Source organism: Callithrix jacchus, chromosome 15, assembly GCF_049354715.1.
Source record: "Callithrix jacchus isolate 240 chromosome 15, calJac240_pri, whole genome shotgun sequence".
NCBI lineage: Eukaryota > Metazoa > Chordata > Mammalia > Primates > Cebidae > Callithrix > Callithrix jacchus.
Window position 1 is genome coordinate 51,710,737 of NC_133516.1, and position 21,178 is coordinate 51,731,914.

The 21,178-nt window shown below is 37.3% G+C and overlaps 1 protein-coding gene across 19 annotated transcripts in view; it reads left to right on the plus strand.

Annotated features, from left to right (window-relative positions):
* MITF (melanocyte inducing transcription factor) overlaps positions 1-21,178 on the plus strand; it is a 230,986-nt gene that overhangs the window by 147,414 nt on the left and 62,394 nt on the right. The window lies entirely within an intron of this gene.

Consider the following 21,178-nt stretch of genomic DNA (forward strand, 5'->3'; position numbering starts at 1 on the left):
ACCAGACTGCATAATCCTTTTACTGAAGTGAGTTGTCTGCTTTGGGTCTCTTTGATTTCTTGCTAGAGTAGAAACTGCAGGAGCTTGTTAGCATCATTCTATTAGGGACATATAGCTTCCTAATTACTAGGGAAAATTGTAACAAGTCTAAGAATAGAATTCCATCTCACACATGTGTCTTCCACATCACATAGGGAGATACTCCTTGTTTAAGGATAAACATTTCAGTTCCTAAATATGACTGATTCAAGGAAAGTTGAAAGTAGGGGAACTTCCTTATTTTAAATTTTTTTATTTTATTATCTACTCACATACTTGATTCATTCTGAAAAGTCTCAAGCGTTACTGTTCATTAAACAATGTGAACTTTACAGGCCAGTGATTCATTATTGGTTTTTGCATTCATTCATGTGCAGAGAAAAAACGTCTCCCGCTATTTAAAGTTTACTATTAAAGTAAATAGAGAGATGATGTGTTATAATCAGGATCAATCTGTGAACCTTACCAGGAAGTAGGAAAGAGGTTCTTTAAAAAACAAATCAAGAGTCAGTTACGTTTTAGGTACGAAGACTTTAAATGTGGTGATGAAATAATGGAACTCAGATGAAGAAACCAACTGAAATTGGGTTAGGGCAAAAAAGAGCCAAATGGTTTAGCAAAAAATTTTACTCTAATGTGATTGTTTGAAATTCTGGATATGGCCACAATTAATGGATTTTTTCCTCTTTTTTTTAACTCCTCAATTAATCTAATATTTTCTCTTTGGAATTGATGCATTGAATCTTTCTGTTTTGCTTGCATGAAAATTGATGATCACTATTTGAGTTTTTACAAATTTAAGTATTATTTAAGATTTAAGTTGTCTCATGCCTGCACGGGTGTAATTGTTTTGTGTATACCTTAGGTTATTTAAAATTGTATGAATTAAATAGTAATAAGATGTGGAGAAATATGTCTATTTTATTCATCATGATAGTTTACTTTTTAAATTTCAAGGGAAAATTTTGGAAGAGTTGATGTGGATTTGGGCTAGTAGTGGTTTATATCCAATTGAAGGTAATGTTTGATGCCATGTTAAAGTATATTTATTAAAATTAATATTCCTGTTAAGGCAGCTACAACTGTTAGAGAGGAAATTTCCCAAATGCAAATGTGTTGAAACATCGTTTTCTGATTATCTTTAAAATGTGCATAATTTCTAAATGTTTTTATCACTTTAAATATATTAGTTTTGAAAATGATTAAAATTGAAATCTATATTAAGTTGTTTGAATAACGTACCAATTTTTTTATATGTTGTTGTGTCCTGGTAACACTGGATTGAGTTGCAACCCCTAACTTAGGTATGCCAGAAAAATGTCAAAGTTAAAGCACAAACGAATTGTTACAACTGGAAGACAGAGTCTCACTAAAAATAAGTATTTGGTAAATTTCTCTTTTATACTGAATAGAGTTCATGTCTGTTTAACTTTTGCTTTTTTATACTTCAGCTATAAAAACTAGCAAACTATGTCATATAAATAAAAATAAAGAATTATTGGCATAGCTATATGGTTAAGTTTGATAGCAATTTAGGCAAATTTTAGTATCCTTCAATTAAGAAACAAATAAGAATATATTATTTCACTAAGGTGATATTTTAAGAAAATAAAATAACATTTTAAAAGAATATCATATAAGTGATTGCTTCAGATACTTAAAGACTTAGGACTTCATAGAAATAGTTGGCATAGTTTCAAAATTTTGTGTATAAAAGTATTATGAAACATTATAGAAAGGTAAGTGAGAGAAAGGTGGTTTTTTTCTTTTTTATGGTTTTTAAATTATAAGCATAGTTTTATAAAGTAAATGGTTAATAGCAAAACAGTTAATATGCTTAATCTTGGACCATTTATTTCTCCATGAATATATATTTTCAAAGATTGGTAATACCAAGTATACAAATTGAGTGCATTATGATATAGATTATATTGAATAAATATTTTCTCATAGTATAGCCTGGGCAAATTCATTTAATTTTTAAAGGTTTAAAGTGCTAAAACAGAACATACCTACTTCTCAGTGGAGGTAGATGTATGCAGTTAGTCACACTAACATGCACTAAAGACTCTGGTTAAATCTCTCCATCTCCCAACTTGTTTGTAAGAACCTGAAAGAAGAAAGGTCATAGTTTAGTTTTCATACACTCCCAAAGTTCAGTTACTAACATTCTACTATCTGGATGAATGACTGATTTCAAAAAGCTAAAGCAATGTTTTCAGGTTAATCCCTTTCTTTGGCAGAGTTAAATTTAAAATATGAAGCTTTATAAGGCATGTTTAAAAATTACTGACATCTGGTAAACTTAGGACTAGTCAGATTTGTGGTTAGAGGGAGAAAATCTGCGTCACTAATTCCTCAACACATGGTCATTGTGCAGTGAGTAAGTTCATGAATCTTTGTAGGATTAGCCTCTAGTTTCTATATTGATTTAATAATATATGAATTTTTCTCCACATTGATTTTCATTTTGGTGGACATGGAATGATTGGTCATATTGCTGTATATTTACATAGCAAAGATATTCTCCAAGTTTCTTAAGAACAATCTTACCCAATTGGGTATTGTAATTTAAGGATGCTCTTTTACTGTAAATTAACCAACACCTGGAGTGCATAATACATTTTTTATAGTGGTGAATACACTTTGTATTTTGAATTGTGAATTAACAACAACAAAAAAAGTCATCAAGAACCATTAATGGAATCAGTTTCTTCCACAGGTGGGTTTTGTTGACATGCAAGTGATACAAAGCTGAAGTTTGAAATTTGATGTACCTTTTTTTCTGTGGAAAGACCTGTAGACTAGTTCAGCCTTATGCTAAAGCATCATGTTACAAACCACCGAGTTAATAATTTGTGTAGTCATCATTCATCTGCTTTCATGGTTTTGTCTCTCTGACTTTGATGAATTATAAAAACACTTGGTTGCTCTCATCCTGGACTGACAATTCATCAGGATTTCTTTCCCCACTGTCTTCCCAACATGGACTCTGACAGTTGGTAGCTTCAAAACGTTAGTTTACAGCTTGAAAATCTTTCTCTATTCAGAAATCTGAAGGGAGTTGCCAAGGGATTCCCCACTACCACTCTCTCTCCCTCCCTTCCTTTCACCTTGAAATTTAAAATTTCAAAGGCAAAGGCAAAGTGTCTTCTCTGGAACAGACTGTCCATTGAATATTTCTGTTCTGCTTAAGAGAAAGGTTATGTGCATTTTAAAAAGAAAAGATTTTTTTTTTTTTTTTACTTTAGGGTATTTCTCAAGTACTTTGAAGAAATTTATTTTTAAATTTTCCCTTTTCTCCAAATCATCTCAAGAGTTGGGCAAATTGCTCTGTAATTAGTGATGATGCTTGCTGTTTGTCAAATACAGAAGCACTTTTCCTGGCTCCTCTACATTGTAAACTAAATTTACTTGGGTGTTTATTTGGTGGTTATCTCATCAAAGTTGCCTCTTGTTTGGATTGAGATTCTAGTGAAGTGGGCTGGAAGTCCTGCTCCTTGTCACCCTGTTTCAAGAAATGACATTCCGTATTTCACTAGTGAGGGGAAGAGTTGATGACTGAACTGCTGGTCTTTCTCTGTAAATTATGGAATCTGTGTGGAGTAGAATTTTCAAGATGTGATTTATTTTTTAGGTAGAACACAGAAACATGAAAATGTGTGTGTGGAGTTACAGGTGGATTGGTGGGCTACAGATTGGCAGAAGATACTTCTTCTACAACCTACCCTTAGATTTTGTTTCAGATTTATTTAGCCAGGAATACAGATCCTAAATAGCATCACGGTGGCTGCAAGAAGCCAGAACAGATGTAGTGTGTCTCAGATCAGCTTGTCTTGGTCCCTTCAGTTAGGGTATCTGTTCCTAGAGGTGTTATTCTCACAAGATGAAGACCTGCTATGTCTGAGATTTCTTCTAATAGCACATGCCATTCACACATGGACCAGCATACACTTATGTCCCCTATAGTGTGACTTACACAAACAACCTGTCAGCCCTGATTTCAAGGATCATTCATAAATATTGGTTCCTTTTGTTTTTGAATCAATGTTGGTGTTTCAGGGGGAGAAAGGGACTCAGATTTCAGGCTCTACAAACAACTCTTCATCCTCCCAGAAACCTCATTTCCCTGCAGAATCTGAATCATTCAGTGTCACACGTAAGGTAATTTTCTCTCTCTTTAAAACTCATGTTATTGATTTTTTTAAGTTGCAGACAATACTTGTTAACTTTTAACAGATTTAAACAATGCAGCAGAATAATTCAATATCTTACCCTGCCTACTACTGCCTCCCTTCCATCATGTTCCCTTGAAGGAACTACTGTTAACAGTTTAGGGTGCAGCCTTCCTGATATTTTCTGTTTTCCAACCCTGCCACCAATTGCCTTTTATAGGAGCGAGGTCTGAAGAAATATATTAGGCGGGTTTTGTCAGGTAGATATAAACCCTTTATTTTTCTTTGTTCATGTTTGCAAATGGAGCAAAATAAATAGAATTTATTTTCCTTCTGGATTGTCTCTAACTTTGAGAATTCTGCTTCAAGCTCCAGTCTTCCCTATGTGGAGTAAGGACTTCTCACTCTGTGTCTTGAGAGCAGTTTGATTGGTTCAGTGTACAAGTGTGTACCAGCTTGCACGGCACTGAGTGGCAGCCCTTTTGCTTCCCAGGCTGCTTTATAAACACTTGTGGGTGAGGATTTAGTGATCTCAGTGCTGGCATAAGAAAGTGCTCCACAATGTTGTCTTACTTGGTAAAGTCAAACTTAACACAGGCTCAGTAGTGCAAGAATTGCAGTAAGTGCAAGAATCACAGTAAGTGCTTGTAGATTAATGTTGAACTTGGTTTTTCTTTCTGCACTGCTTTTAGTGACTAGTAGCTAATAATGAAATGTTGGCTGAAGAAAGTAATCTTTGCTTAAATTTTTAGGTTTCATCTACTTAAAAGAGCAGACCCATGGGACCAACTATCTGAAACAAAATATTCAGCCTTTACACAGCTAAGCCTATGAATTAATCCCAGTTTCTGAAAACATTGACATTTCAGCTCTCATTACAAGTGTATTTGGCAATATTGGTACAAAATGGAAATGATTCCTCCCTTTATGACCACAAGGGCATTTTCATGTAACTGAAGGGTACAACAGAATCGGGTTTTGTACAACAGAATCTGGGTGTGATTTTATCAGGTTGTGGATAAGGTCTGATGTACCTGGTAGATACCTGACTAGTAACTAGTAACGAAATGCTGGCTGACATGCAGCATGGTGCCCCTCTTTAAGTAGGAGAATCTTTGCCGTCTTCTCCATGAGCCTCTTTGCAGTCCCTAAATTCATTCCTTGGGTTCCTGTGAGAAGAGACATCTGTTTGGCTCCTCCTTGTTTCTCCTGTTGTAGGAGGCTATACTGATAAGTACAGTCTCCTTTCATTTACAGTTCTCATAATTCCATACTGCTGGAGGTAAAGGGAGTATCGTAAGGAACATATTAAGGTCTGGGGCCTAGAAGTGAGGGCTAAATATTGGAGTGGGCCTAGTGTCATCTGGCTCTGAAATGGTAATTCCTTTTTTTTTTTTTTTGAGACCAAGTCTTGCTCTGTCACCCAGGCTGGAGTGCAGTGGTGTGATCTTGGCTCGCTACAACCCCTGCCTCCGGGGTTCAAGTGATTCTCCTGCCTCAGCCTCCTGAGTAGCTGGGATTACAGGCACCCATGACCACGCCTGGCTAATTTTTGTATTTTTAATAGAGACAGGGTTTCACCATGTTGGTCAGGCTGGCTGGTTTCGAACTCCTGACCTTGTGATCTGCCCACCTGGACCTCCTAAAGTGCTGGAATTACAGGCATGAGCCACCATGCCTAGCCCGTAATTTCTTTTTTAATGTGATGAAACCAGTAGAGCATTCGTCCTCAACAGGGGTGGAATCACTTCCCACAGGAGGGCAAAAATGGATTGCTGGAGGACAAAAAAGTCTTAGATATTATAATGGTTTGTAAACTTCCAAAGCCCCAGTACAAAAACAGATAAACAGTATATGTGTCTTTTAAAATTTGATGGTGATGGGAATAAAGGAGAAGCAATTAGGGGAAAAATGTCTAAAAAGGTGTTTTATTGGGATACTAATGAATAAAAGATTGAGAAACATTCCTGCAGAGGAACCAGCATCTTTCCCAACCTTTTGTGTTTTTCTTAGGGACCATTTATGGAGGCTCCTGTAGATGTGATGCCTATATTTTGGCTGGTCTGTGTCTCCCCGGGAGAGCTGTTATAAGAACAGTCATGATCAGCATGTGCCAGCATTGAGCTTTACCTGTATTGACTCATTTAATCTCACCATTGCTCTGTGAGGTAGTTATTATTAGCATCCCCATTTCATAGATGCAGGAACTTTCACAAAGGGTTCAAGTAGGTTACCAGAAAGTCACCCAAGTAAGTGATGCAGACAGGATTTGAACTCATGCAGTTGAACTCCATGGGCCACTAGTGGTAGTACCTCTACTGGAGGAAGTGACCTGAGAAACGTTAGGAGGGAGAGATAGCAATGTTCAGCCTCTCAAAGGACACAGTAGCTTGGGGCTTGCAGCAAATGTTCACTACAGAGCTTCAAGCCATACCTTAAACTTTTAAGTAATTACTGATGTGAATGTGATGCTACCTAAAGCACCTTGGAGGAAGAAAGGCAATTGTGCCTTCTTGACAACATGGACATTAATTATAGGATGTATTAAATGATGGGATGAACACTTCATGTCTTTTAGCTCATTTATCCTTTTAGTAACCTAAGGAAACAAGTAGGATAAACCTCATTTTCCAGATAGAGAAACTGAGGCATAGAGGATTATCACTGGCTGTAGGTTACATGGACTCCACATGCTACCTTATTTACTTACAACCACACATCCTACTGTCACCTATGATTTCTTTGGGGCTTAGGGGATTCTGTAAACATTTCTGAAGAATCCACCAGTAACAGAATATATTAGAGCAAAATGGGAGGTGAAAGAGAAACTATAGAGGAGTCTCACAGGCTTAACAGAAAGATACATGATCTTAAACATTTGAATTAATAAGGGGCTTCCTTATTAAATAGTTAAAATATCCTCACGAGTCTCCACAATTCGCCAGATGAAAGAACTGGATGTGTTTTTATTATATAAAAAGACTTCCTGTCTACATTGGCCCCCATAGTAATTTATGCTTTAGTGATAGTCATCATCATGGGTTAAAAAGCACTACAGTGAAAGTTTCTGTAACAACACCCAAAAATAATAACTCAAGTCACTTATATTCTAAAGATCTTGATGGTTCATGCTATTACAATTCATATGCTTGATAGTTCTGAGTATTTCACTAACATATTTGTATTGTTTTAAGTTATTTTTGAAATAATTTGGTTAACCCAGACACTTTTGATATCAATTTTCTTCTGAAATTATGGTTGGATTTTTGTTTTTTCCTTCCCCCATATGCCCTGTCATATTAGAGCTCTTGACATATTTTATCACTTAACAACTGGAACTTCAGTTCTGGTTGTTTTTCTATTTGCTTTTAAGTAAATGTTGGTGGTTATAAATCTTACATTACTATATTGAAGAAGGTCATGAGTCTCTTTCACAAATATTGCTTACGTAATCCCAACAATTAAAGAAAGGACTTAGCTTTGAAAGACCACTTAGTTTGAAAGACCCTTTAATAAGTACGCTTTTGAACAGAGACTGTGGACGTGTGTAAGCAAAATCTAATTTTAACTTCGTTCTAAAATCGGTGAGTGTGATCTGTGTTAAAAATATGTAAATCTGTACAGCGGCTTCACTCAAGCTTATAACTGCAATCAGTACTAGAATATTGGCTCTTGCCCTGAATGTGTCTCTTTTTATTGACTTCCTTGAGAATCAGTTTGAACTTAAAAAAATTTAGCTCCGGATAATATACCAGTTATTCAGATCTTATTTATAAAATTAGGCTTTTTTTGTTTAGTAATTTATAACTTTATGAAAAGGAAATGAATCAAAATTGGAGCATATGAATCAGGTAAAGAAGGGGGCTGTTAAAGGAGAGAATGGTCTTAAAAAAGGAATTGTTTGAATTACTCTTTTAAAAAATAGGGACTATCCTAGAAAAGGGTCAAGATGAATCTATACCATTGTTTCCACTGGCTGTCTCTGGAATGAGTATTGGGATTGGAAGTGTTGGTGGTCAAAGGCTTTATCATTATTATTATGATTTTTTTCTAGGAAAGCATAGGCATGCATTCTTTATGTAAAGTGATATTTCTAATGCATTTTATTTAAGAGTCACCCACAACTTTTTGAGGAGCACAGTTCTTCTGTCAGGTGAGTTTACTAGACTTAGACACATTATGTAACTCTAGTGGTCTTTCCTAGAAGAAAGATAACAAGATGTAGGGATCCTGAAAATTAAAAGTGAGCAAAAGGATTTGAATCACCCAATCGGGAAATAATTTTTAAAAGTAGTTAAGAGGCCCAAAGTGAAAAGCAAAATTCAGATTTCTAATACCTTACTACCATGCATAACTCTGTTGTAATCTCCCCTGTTGGCCCTGTGTTTTGTATAATTAAAATTTAGGGGCTGGAAATTTTGTTGAGACTTAATTGGAAGTGACAAACCAGAGACATTCCTGCTGGTTAGGAAAGGCTTAAGAAATTCTTATTGGCTAAATTACAAATATGTAACATTTTTTCTGAACACTGCATGGTAGTTCAGACTGCCTAAAGGTGACAAGATTAGCTCTGTTTTTCTAATGAAGTAGTAAAAATTAGATTAATAAGTACCAGGCAAAGAACCTTTTCGGTTTTTTTTTTCTTTCTTTCTTTCTTTCTTTTTTTTTGACAGAAATCTTACCTTGAGTACTTCTGGCGGTGGAGATCGGTGCCTTAATTAGCCACATGTTCTTTTTACCTCCTGGGAAATAAGTACGGGATAAAATTGGGGATCAAGACGTTAGACGTACATTGACTTAGCACACGCCGCTAAGTAATTCATCAAGGAATGTTGGTAATTAGTCCTGCCTCTTTCAACTCTTGGCTTATTTTATAAAACCGGTTGATTTAAAATAATGCCTGCTGATTTATTACCCACACGTTTCAAGACTGGGACTTGGCTCTTAAACAAAAGCAATATTGTGCAGTGATGGAAACGCGCCCTGTTGTTTTTGTGTTTTTACAAATTCTGAAGGGCCGTCTATGGCCCCCCTATTAACTTTGTTGCATTTTCTTTTGCCTCATTCAGCATTTTACTGGGCTTTTTTTGTGTGTCTTGGTGAAGAGAAAGGGGGAACAAGTTTAAAACAAAAAACAGAAAAATCCAGGCTCTTAGAGGTTTGGGATGTGAAGTACTTGTCAAAGTGTATTGGCTCAGTGTGATTTGATGGAATTTAATTTGAATCCTTCGTCTGGTAAGACAGGCTGTAGTAATAGCCTTTGGGTCTTTTTTTTTGTTTTTTGTTTTTTTAGCATTGTTAAATGTTTGGTGATATTGATCGCAGCCAGGTTAATCTTAAAAGATTGAATTTATGAGAAGCACAGAACCTCATGACTTCAGCCTCTTAGCCTTGGTATCCAAGCACTGTAGTATGTTATAATTTGAATGCCAGATTCCCATTAATGCTAACCAACGGACCTCATTATGCTTTGAGATACAACCTTAATCAGCATCCCTGTTCAAAATCTACGATTAGGCTGTCTCTGATAAAACTTTGTAAACTCGGGCATGTTTCCTGTTCTCTCTGGGGACTCAGTGTCCTCATCTATAAAATGGATATAATATAGTACTTGCCCTGGAAAGTTTCTGTAAGAGTTAAATAAGATAATACACAAAAGCAGTGCTGTCCGATAGAGGCAGAATATGAACCAAGTACATAAATTTAAAATTTCTAGTACTCTCATTAAAAACAGTAAAAAACAAAAAACAGGTAAACATTTTAATGTATTTTAACCTATCTAAAATATCACTTCAACATGTAATCAGTATAAAAATTAACAAGATATTTTCACACTTTTTTTCTAAGTCTTTGTGCTGTCTTTAAAATCGCATTTGTATTTTATACCTCCAGCACATCCCCAATTTGGACACTAAATTTTCATCAGAAAATTTACTTGATCTATGTTTAGAGTTTAGAAGATGTATAATTGAAAAAGTTAGATTCATATACCTAACTTGTTTCAAACATATTCAAAATATTTCTGATAAATAAGTGGAATATGTCTTTAAATTTAGATTTAAATTAAATAATATAAAAAGTTCAGGCTGAACGAGCTGAACAAACTACATTTCCAGTGCTTAGTGGCCACACATGACTTGTGGCTTTTGCTTTGGACAGCACAGAACGAAGGCATTAGCGTAGTGCCAAGTAGATGCAAAGTGCTTGAGAAAGGATTCTGCTCTACTGTTGGTAATAATAAATCACATAATGATTTATAATTATTAATTGCATGCATATAGAAATTATCATCTCCAAGTTGCCATCTTCATATGCCACTATTGTATCTATATAATATTACTGCCTTCCTACTGCCTGCCCCAAAGAAAATACACAAAAAAATTAGTCATTATTTTCTTGCTCATTATTTGGAGCCCATGTTAGCCAATATATCTTATGTATGGTTGATATCTCCTGTCAAAAACAGCCTCTTATAGCAGAAAGCAGCAAAGAGTCACCCTCGGTAACATGGCATTTTGACTCATCTCTGCCAAGAGCCTTCCTTTCAGACTCAAGCATGGTGACAGCCCTTGACTTGTTAGTCACGCGTCTTACTCATACTCTCAGTCCAGGTTCTTTTCAAACCTACACATATCACATTTACATAGCACCTGTCCAGCATGTTAAAGGTGTCTAAAATCTTGCAAATATATAGGCATTTAACCAATGTACTTGATGTGAAACAAATATTAGGGGACAAGGAGATTAGTTAATTGTATGTTGTTCTTTACCATACATTACATAGTAGATTAATTAACATGAAGGATATTGAAAACTGGGTTTTGTTTTTTTTTTGGTGGTGGTTTTATATATGATTTTTATTTGTGCTCATGTCTCTAAGGCAATTTTCTTTCTTAGTTAACTTCCAGTATATTTTTAGGAAATTATAGCACAGCTCATAATGCAATGAAACAATTCTTTTCTAATTCACTGGGCACCCAAGTTTTCTGTTTGATAGTAATTTTCAACCACTTATTAAACCGAAAATAATACCTAAGTGATAATTTATATTTTGTTAGTCACCTTTTCATTCCCAATGCAAACAACGAATCAATTATATTGGAATTAGTAAACTGTGTTAGAGAGGTTTAATGTGTTCTTCATATAATACTGAAAGCCTATAAAGTCGCATTCTTGTGCAATTACAAAAAGCAAGAAAGCCAAGGGAGCAAAAATGTTAACTATGCTATGATTTCCAGAAAGAAAATCCTCACATTATCAGATTTCATGATTTCCTTAGTTTGGAGTCAGATCTATTTTCTGAGTCTCTATTATTTATATTAATACTTACTTTTTTTTTTTGAGACAGTCTCACTCTGTCGCCAGGCTGTTGTGCAGTGGTGTGATCTCAGCTCACTGCAAACTTGCCTCCCAAGTTCAAGCAATTCTCCTGCCTTAGCCTCCCAAGTAGTTGAGACTGCAGGGGTGTGCCACTATGCCCAGCTAATTTTTGTATTGTTAGTAGAGATGGGGTTTCATCACGTTGGCCAGGATGGTCTCGATCTCTTAACCTTGTGATCCACCCACCTTGGCCTCCCAAAGTGCTGGGATTACAGGCATGAGCCACCATATCCTGCCTATTTTAATATTTTCTTAACATCTTCTGTTAATGTATCTTAATAAACATTCAAGTCACTGCAAAGTTGATTTCCGTTTTCCAGGTTTGTTTTAAAATCACATACCTAAAGAATTTTTTCAACTAGTTAATTAGAATGATCTTGATAGAACTCATAATACAATGTTATGAATATGGGTAATTGTGCCCATTTTTATTGATACATAGGACTTCCCAGTGTCTCATAGAGAGGGAAGACAAATATTCTGACAAGACATTTAATTTTGATATAGAGTCTCTGTTCAGTAGTTTGACATGAAGCTAAGGTTTTAGAACTTAACCTCCAGTGGTGGTAAGTATTCTGCAATTCAGGGGTTCTCAAAGTGTGATCTGGAACTGGTAGCCACTGCAGCACCTGAGACCTCGTTAGAAATGCAGATTCCCTGTGCCTATCCCAGGCCTACTGAAGCAGACACTCTGCGGGTGGGGCTCATTAATCTGTGTTTTAACCAGCCTTCTGAAAAATTGTAAAGTATGCTCAGGTTTGAGAATCACTGCTGTAGAAACCTGGAAGTTCATTTGTAAGAAATGTAAGAAAAATTGGGATATGCAGATGCAAATAAAGTCAAATAAATTTCTTTACTGTAGAGCCTCTGAGATCCCTTAACATGTAAAAAGTTATGGTGAATCTCCAATGGTGGGACAGTGGGCAAACACTTGGAGAAGAAAGGGAAAGAGTAAGACAGGCGAAGGAAATGTTGCCTTGAGTTGCTCAGTGGAAGATGCAAAATATCTAATAGCTATTTAGGGTAGTTTGTACATGTGGTACTTCTATTATATGCATATATTTATGCAAAATTGCTAAAAATAGATTAAGTCTGTTAAGTCTTGAGGAGGTGAACTGAGGACAAGATAATAAGAAACTCTAAAATGACTTGCTTTATATGTACTATGCATTTCTTTTACTAATGAATGTAGGTGTCGCTGTAATAAAGTAAAATTGATATCAGAGTTCTGTTTCATTTTTTTTCTTATATTTAGGGATTTTCCTGACCAATAAAAACCAAAGCACAACTCCTAATCAGATAGGGCCTTGAAATACTTGACTTTTAAAAATGAAAGCTTTTAAAATTGAAAGCTACTTAAAAATAATATTTTTTATTTTTTAGACCTTATTTTTTAGAGCAGCTTTAGGTTCACAGCAAAATTGATAGGAAGGTAGAGTGATATCCCGTTAATCCCGGTCCATACATATGCACAGCTTCTAACCCCAGGGTAGTACCTTTGCTTCCATCAGGTAACCTAGATTGACATACCATTTTCACCCAAAATTCATACTTTATATTAGTGTTCACTGTTGGTTTTGTGCATTCAATGAATTTGGGAAAATATGTAATGACATGTATCCACCATTATAGTATCATACACAGTATTTTTGCTGCCATAAACATTGTCTTTGCCCTGTCTTGCCTGCTCCTCTGAAGAAAAAAGCCACTTTTCTTTAGTAAATGTTTTTTAGCTATCAAGGGTTATTTAAATTCCACTTTTAGAAGTTACTCTTTTTAAAAAACTGGATTTAGATAAATAGCAGCACAAAATGGCCCTTTCAGAGTCTGCAGACCCCTGACATCTGTAATTTCCCAAGCAGCAGGCCCTTGATGGTCTGTCTCTGACATCAAAGGTCTTTCTACTGACGTGGCTATAGTCTTGGCTTTGTCTTTTACACTGGGGCATTGACATCAAGAGAAAGTGTTTTTCTTCCTTTCTCTTTTCTTTTCTGGTATTAGTTTTCTGCCTGAAGGCAGTATATCCAGCGCATGTGGCCAGCCTGCCCTGCCTGTTGAAATAAAACAAATGGTCATTTTAGGAAGCTCCACGGGAAAGATCAACTCTTTCTAATGCTGGAGTCCTTAACATGCACGTCCAGCATGCTGACCAAGTCCAGCCTTAGATGAGGTCTGGCTCATATATAGCCATGAAGTGTACTTTTCTTCTGCCAGAAGAAACTGATCACCTTCTCCCCTTCTTACCTCCTTTTCGTGCTTACAGTCTACCTAGTAAGAGGAGAAAAGGAGAAACCATCCTAAGATACCCCCTGGGGACCTCTGCACTGGATCATGAACCTCGTTTCCTAGACCAACTTTGCTTTTCTCTTAGGATTTGCATTTTTCATTAAAATTCATTCAAAGAACTACTGCCCAGAGGCATGTGATTATGCCTATACCTGCTATCTGGTTGCAGTGTTGAAAGGCATGGGCTCTGGAGTTAGATGGGTAGTGTGTATATGTTTTCTCAACCTGAATTCCCTTGTTTGTGTAACACAGGTAATAAAGGTCCCTGGATCATAAGGTTGCTCTGAAGAGTAAGTGACCTGATGCTTGCAAAGAACTTAGCATGGTGGTGCCAGCACAATACTTTTTAATGCTGATATTGTCATCAGCATATCAATCAGAGACACCTAGTCCACAGTCATTGAGCCACATAATGGGTTCTTGAAAAGTGATTAAAAGGTTAATACTTTGGTAAAAGGTCAGGAAAGTTGATTCTACCTATGATCTACAATTAATATCTCTAGAGTGCCTCAGATGTGTTAAGATTCTTTTAATCAGTTACTGTTGAATTACATTGCAGCAGCAAGGAATTTTAATTCTTAAAAACTGCCTGGCAATGTAGAATCCTCTAACAGTATTTTTTTGGGAGACAAGGAGTAGTAAGATGCTTGACCACAGTTTTAACTTTCCTCCAAGTTACATCCACTACACGGAAGTCTTAGATGTTGTTTTGATGATTGACAGCCAAATTAGGCAGCTGTTAAATCCTTACGTATAGAAAATTCTGTGGAAAGTGGTAAAATTGGGGTTAAAGTTTCAAGAAAAATTAATAGACATCTGGCTATCAAAATGTTTCTTGATTCTGAAATTAAGTTTTCACTTATAAGCTGAAAAGCCAACAATTTTGGTTCTAGGAGTGACCATATATGATTTCATTAACTGTTCACTTTTGAAAGCCTTATTATTTTGGGGCAAGTAAAAGTGCAAAATACTTTTAATCACAGTCTTTCACCCCTAAGTCACAGGACTTACATTGCAGAACCAGTCAACTGATGAAAACAAATGATTTGTGTTCAGAGTGTTTTCATTGCTAATGAAACTGAATAATCATTTTTATCTAGTCTCTAAGTGTTTTGACTCATTTGCTTTGAAATTACTTTACTTTTTCCTTATATGATATGTCCATTTATTTTTCTTGGTCTAAGACTGTACAGTCCTGGCCCGGCGCAGTGGCTCATGCCTGTAATTCTAGCACTTTGGGAAGCCGAGGCAAGTGTATCACCTGAGGTCAGGAGTTCAAGACCAGCCTGACCAACATGGTGAAACCCCATCTCTACTAAAAATATGAAAATTAACCAGGCATGATGACAGGTGCCTGTAATCCCAGCTACTCGGGAGACTGAGACAGGAGAATCGCTTGAACCTGGGAGGCAGAGGTTGCAGTGGGCTGAGATCATGCCATTTTATTTCTGTCTGGGCAACAAGAGCAAAAGTACATCGCAAAAAAAAAAAAAAAAAAGGAAAGACTGTACTGAGCTACCCCAACTCCACCACCCCCAATCTCTTATAATTTATGGTAGAGGTTTAATTTTTTATTATTTATTTATTTTTTTACCTTTTAGAAATATGTCACCTTGACTGTTCTGTAGTCAGTGCCAACTACTTGCTGACCTTTATTTTTGCTGTTAAACCATTTATCTTACTTCCATTATATATACTACCTTCAGAAAAGCCCAGAGGTCATTCTCTCCAACCAGTCTTGCAAAGTTCACTACTTTACAATTGATACTGCAACCATGAAATCAAACATGCCTCTGCATGGACCTGTAGTGTGACCCTGAGGAAGTTGCCTTTCTGGGCTGAGGTTTCCCCATCTGAGTAGTCTCAGACTTCACTCCTAGCCTTGACTTTTAATGAACTGTCTCCTTTTTCCTGGAGAATCGCCCACCTACAGACAACTGAAGTTTTATTTGTGATAAGATGAAGGTGACAAAGGACTTTAAAAGCCCTTGAAATAAACATTAGGCTTGTTTTAAGTGTTAGATACATAAAACAGTTGTCATGATAAAGAACATGGTTGTATATAATACTTAACAGTTCCTCTATAGCTGAAGTCACCAGTTTCTCCTTCAGGGTGGCAACAGGTGAGTTGAGAAAAACCTCTTTTTTAGACATGCTATTATTTTGTCTAAGTGTGTTTTGCCAATTATAATAATAATATTAATCCTGGCTATCACTTACTACGTTTCTGAAACTTTTCTGAAGGTCTTTTGAGTAGAGATTGAGCACAGACTTATTCAGAATAGGTGGTGAGGATGTCAACTAAACTGCCATGAATTTATTTACACAAATGTCTGAAAGTCTATATTAAATATTTAGTTCTCAAGTACGCTAAATTCCTAATATTAAAATTTATCTCTGGCACAACTTTTGGTCACAGAATGTTCTATAGCTCTTATTTTCTTTCTTTTATGAAGCAGAAAACAAATAAAGGTTAAGGATGCTTTTTATGTTTGGTCAGAAGGTTTAAGGACAGGAGAAGGGGAATTTACAATGTGATTCACTTCTATAAATATTTTGCTCACTTTCCTTTAGTTTACATATTAATACTGATTTTAATTCTCTCCTTAGGAGAGAATGTGCAGAGAGAGAGCGAGAGCGAGAGCGAGAGCGAGAGCGAGAGAGAGAGAGAGAGAGAGAGAGAGAGAGTGTGTGTGTGTGTGTGTGTGTGTTTTGAACATTTTTATCTCATTTTCCTCTTTTTCCATACTTGGAGAATACCTCTTCAGAAACTAACATCCCCTCCCCTATTTACCTCCCTCTCTCACTCCCTCCCTCCCTCCCTCTTTCCCTCCCTCCCTCCCTCCCTCTCCTTCCTTCCTTCCCTTGACTCTTAGCTCTGACCTTAGCTAAACTTGGGCAAGTGACTTAGTCTAAACCTTCTTTTCCTTATCTGTTGCAGTGTGTTTCTTTAACATGAAAACCTCCCATGTTGTTGACAAATAAGAAAGTCAGGTCAGTATAACATGAAAATCCTTTTAGTTCATTTTCCATAGCATATTAATGCTTGAAGCAGCCAAAGACAAGTTTTATCATATTTAAAGAAAAAGCCTTAGCCCTAGATAAAACATTACTTGGCTTTCCACAGGGCATTGCTCTCTGGTGAAATTGAGAGTTCCGAGACAGCAGCTGCAGAGACACTGCTGTCTGTGCTAACACAGGACATTCATAAAGAAGGCTATCTCTGAGATCAGATTTTAATTTTTTAAATAAGGATCAGCATTAGAAGCATCCATACTTGTTATCTGTGGTATACCTTTAGAGAGAGGAAGCAGGAGTTTTAGTGTTTAAGGCTGTCTGGGATGCTGGCTGCAGAATCCAGTAGAAATTTAACCAGCTGGTGTTGAATTAGGGTTTACTGATTGTTGTTATTCGTGCTCTGGTTATATAAAGGTGCATAGGTTTCGAGGGATCTGCCCCCAATTTTCTTTTTCCTTAATATGCCCTGTTATTCATAGTGTGTGATTTTTGCAGAACGTGATGTTTTCCAGGACTGTAGAGATGAAGTTAGAGCAGAAAACACCTGAACCAACCTCAGAGTTGTAATTAAATGAATTAATGTATGTAAGTACCCAGCATAACTCCTGAGCTGGTTAGATTTGATTGGAGTCTTGAAGGACAAGCAGAAAAGGGCTGAATCAGTATCAGCTCTTACTGTTGAACCTTCTAATATTGCAGTTTAGCCTCAGAACATGAGGGACATGTCCCTTTAATGGTTTGTGTTGAGTGGAAACTTGAAGAACAAGTAGGGTTATACCCAAAAGACTAGGATGAGGGGGCATGGCAGGAGGAGAGAAATGAAGCAGTAATACATACTCCGGATTTTGGTGTGAAGCAGTGAAATGCAAGGTGGCAGAAGGTAGGACTAGGAGGGTGTTGGGAACTGAAGGTGGGTGAGCAGGGCCCAGGATCTTGGGTCTGTTGCAGTTGGGACTGGGTAGCCATCAATAGCATGTCTTCTTTTCCTTTTAGGGAAGAAGAGGGTTGTTAAGGTAGGCTTCTCTGGGAGCTGGTGGAGGTGTTGGCTTTGGTTTTAGAGCAATGCAGTTGGAGGTGGGACGTGATCAAAATGATTTGGGGAATAAGTGATGAAAGTGTTGACTCCAGGAGAAATAAGAAAGCATTGGTTAAAGAAAATGAATGAGTAAAGTGTATGGAACCATGTTAGACAGAAGAAAGAAGGCATAATACTATACTTTATATAGAAGAAAACTGAACATAGTAGAGCTTAAGAAATTGGGCTATATTGGGAGTTGGCAAACAATGTCCATGGGCTGAATCCTCTTCTACCTTTTTTGGTAAAGTTTTATTAGAATATGGTCATACTCATTGACTTTCATAGGGTCTGTGGTTACTTTCACGCTACAGTGACAGATATAAGTAGTACAACAGAGACCTGGTGGCCCACAAAGCTGAAAATAATTATTCTCTGGACATTTATAAAGTTTTCTGACTGCTGGTCTGTGTGCATGGCTAATAAGTAGAACTGGGATTCAAATCTTCAAGAGTTGAGATCATATCTATTTTGTTCACCTCTGTATCCTGGGTATTTTACATTGTATCTAACATACATAATAAGCCCTCATACATTAACATTTATTGAATTAATGTATAAATGAATTAATGAATGAAATAACAAAGTCAAGTCTACTTGTTTCACAGCTTGTGCTAGTCATTATTATTCTGTACTGATTCTTACAAAGATATTGAATCGGAGTTGACATACAAAACAAATATTTATTGAATGCCAACAATGTATAAGGCATGTTCTTGTTTTTAGGGTATAATGAAAAACAGATTTTCATGTGCCTTTGTGCAACTCATTGCTAACAGGGAAGACAAATGTTAATTAAATAGTCACAGAAATGAATGCACAGTTTCAACCTCAACAGGTACCAGACAGGAGAGGGGCACAGAGTTGTAGGAGCTACTAATGGGAGAATGTGATGTAAAGAGTCCAAGAAGGCTTTCCCTGTTCACCTGTCTTGTGATCTGAAGAGTGAGTGAACTTTAGTTTAAAAGGGTTGTCGGAAGAGTATTTCGGGTAGCAGGAACTCATGTGCAAAGGCCCTGTGGCAGGAGAGAGCAGGCACAAAACAAAGAGAAGGTTGGTCTTGCTGGAGGAGCAACAGCAAACAGATCCTGGTAAGGACTGAAGCTGGAGAGATAGGCCTGGGGTCTTGTGATCAAGGTAGGGAAGCTTGTCTGCTTCTAGAGCCAACTCTAAACTGGAACTGCAAGTTTGGGACTCAGTAAGTATTATAGTTAAAGAAAAGCATTGTACACACCAGAGAGAGAGGGTTGTGAGAGAAGATGTGATCCTTGAGAAGTACTCTGGAACATGCCAGTAGGACAGAGGGGGTGACCCTATGAAGCAATGTAAAAAACAGTAACAAAGCTTGGAGAACCAGGATGGGAAAGTTTTTGAGATGGAAGGTTATGGCATGAGTATCTAGGATTGAAAAGTGTCTATTGCATTGGTCTTTTGTGTGATCACTGTGACCTTGGGAAGAACAGGTTTGGGAGGGTGGAGGGGAATGGGTGGAACTGACAATTTGTTGAATGAATGGGAAAAAGAAATAGAAACAAGCACATATTCATTCATTTATCCAACAAGTAGTTATTGAATGTCTTTGTACTAGGGATCTAATGGTGAGCGAAAACACACAACAGCCTTATTCTCCTAGGGCTTACTGTTAAGTAAAGAGGTGAGTACTTAGTCAAATAATTTCCCTGCCACCACCCAAAAAGATGAATGAACACTGAAGGCTACAGTAAGTGCTGTAAAGGAAGGAAAGAAAGTTCTGGGTGAATATGTAGCAGAGGAGGGGGGAGGTGTTTGGGCAGGGAAGAGTTCTCCACCTAAGTAATCCCGGAGCTGAAGGAAGTGTAGGTGTTAACTTTGTGATGTCTGTGGTGAGAGAAAATTTCAGCAGGTAGATAAAAGCAGATGCTCAGACGCTGCGGTGTCAGAGAGCATAGAAGCTCCAGGCAGTAAGAAGTGAGGTCTAGGGTGGTTATGTGTGAAGAGCAGGAATGAGAATTATGTAATACAAGGCTAAAAGGTGGGCAGGGGCCAGGGCTTTCAGGGTTTTGTAGACCATCTTAAGGATTATTGTCTTTATTTTAAGAGCAAAGGGGAGCCACAGAAAGGTATAGGCTAGGGGAGCCGCACCTGGGTTTTAAGAAGTGCAGTCTGCCCTTTGCAGAGAGAACATAAACCTGTTAGTCCTTTCTGAACCAATGTGGGCACATGGCCCCAAGGGGGTTATCATTTCCATCTTCTGAGAGTGGGGTCACCTAAGCTCTTCAGAAAACTACCAGCTCAGATATAACTTATGTCTACCTTAGCAGAAGAACACGAAGGTTTCTTCTAAAACCCACTTGAAGAAAATTCTGCTGGGTAGAATAATATCCTCTAAGGACTGTACAAGGTATAACTTCAGGAGATGTGAATTTCTAGGTTAACCAATTGCAGGCAAAAAGAAAAAAGCATAGGCAACTTCTGAGAGAAATGATTTTAAGAGCTTTAGGCTTGAGTAACCTCTGAGTCATGTCTCTCAATGGGGTCTGCCAGGGTACATGATGCAGCAAGTGTCTTAGAGACCTCTGTCTATAAAAGCCATTTTGACACTTCTCCATTTAGGCACCCTTCTGTCCTCAGATTTAATGTAGAGAAAGCTTTGCTAAGAGTAACTGACTTGCTCAGTACCCCTTAATATTCAAAGAAGTCTTTGCATATTAGGAGGACTTGATTTTGGCCAAGAGGTGGGGGGAATGATAGATTTTCAGAGGAGGTAATAGTGGGCCCTCCTGGGGGCTGGAAGAAGAAAACAATGGCTTTCTTGACCACACTTCTAATCACAGAGAGTGGGAGAGAGTGGGTGACTCTCCTCTGCTCCCAGCTAACACACACCTCAGGCCCCTGTTGCAGCCAGTTTAATTTGGCATCAATAGTAACCATCCTCCACGGATTTAAAAAATTGTGATACTTCCCTGTGGTTCTTGCCTACGTTTTCCTGTTTCTGAACCAACTCTCTCTTCCTTTTGTTTGGAGAGCATGTCCTTAATTAGTTTTGTATAAAATGTGTGGTACAATTTCCTGAATTCCTTCTCTTCCTTCTTGGCTCTGTTTAACCAAACACCTCCCACGTGTTTGTTCTTTGTGCTCATCCTGATTGACTCATGAGGTGACACCGGCTGACACTTGGCAAACCAGTGACCTTCTTTTTGAGCTAGAGTTGACAAAAGCTGATAGA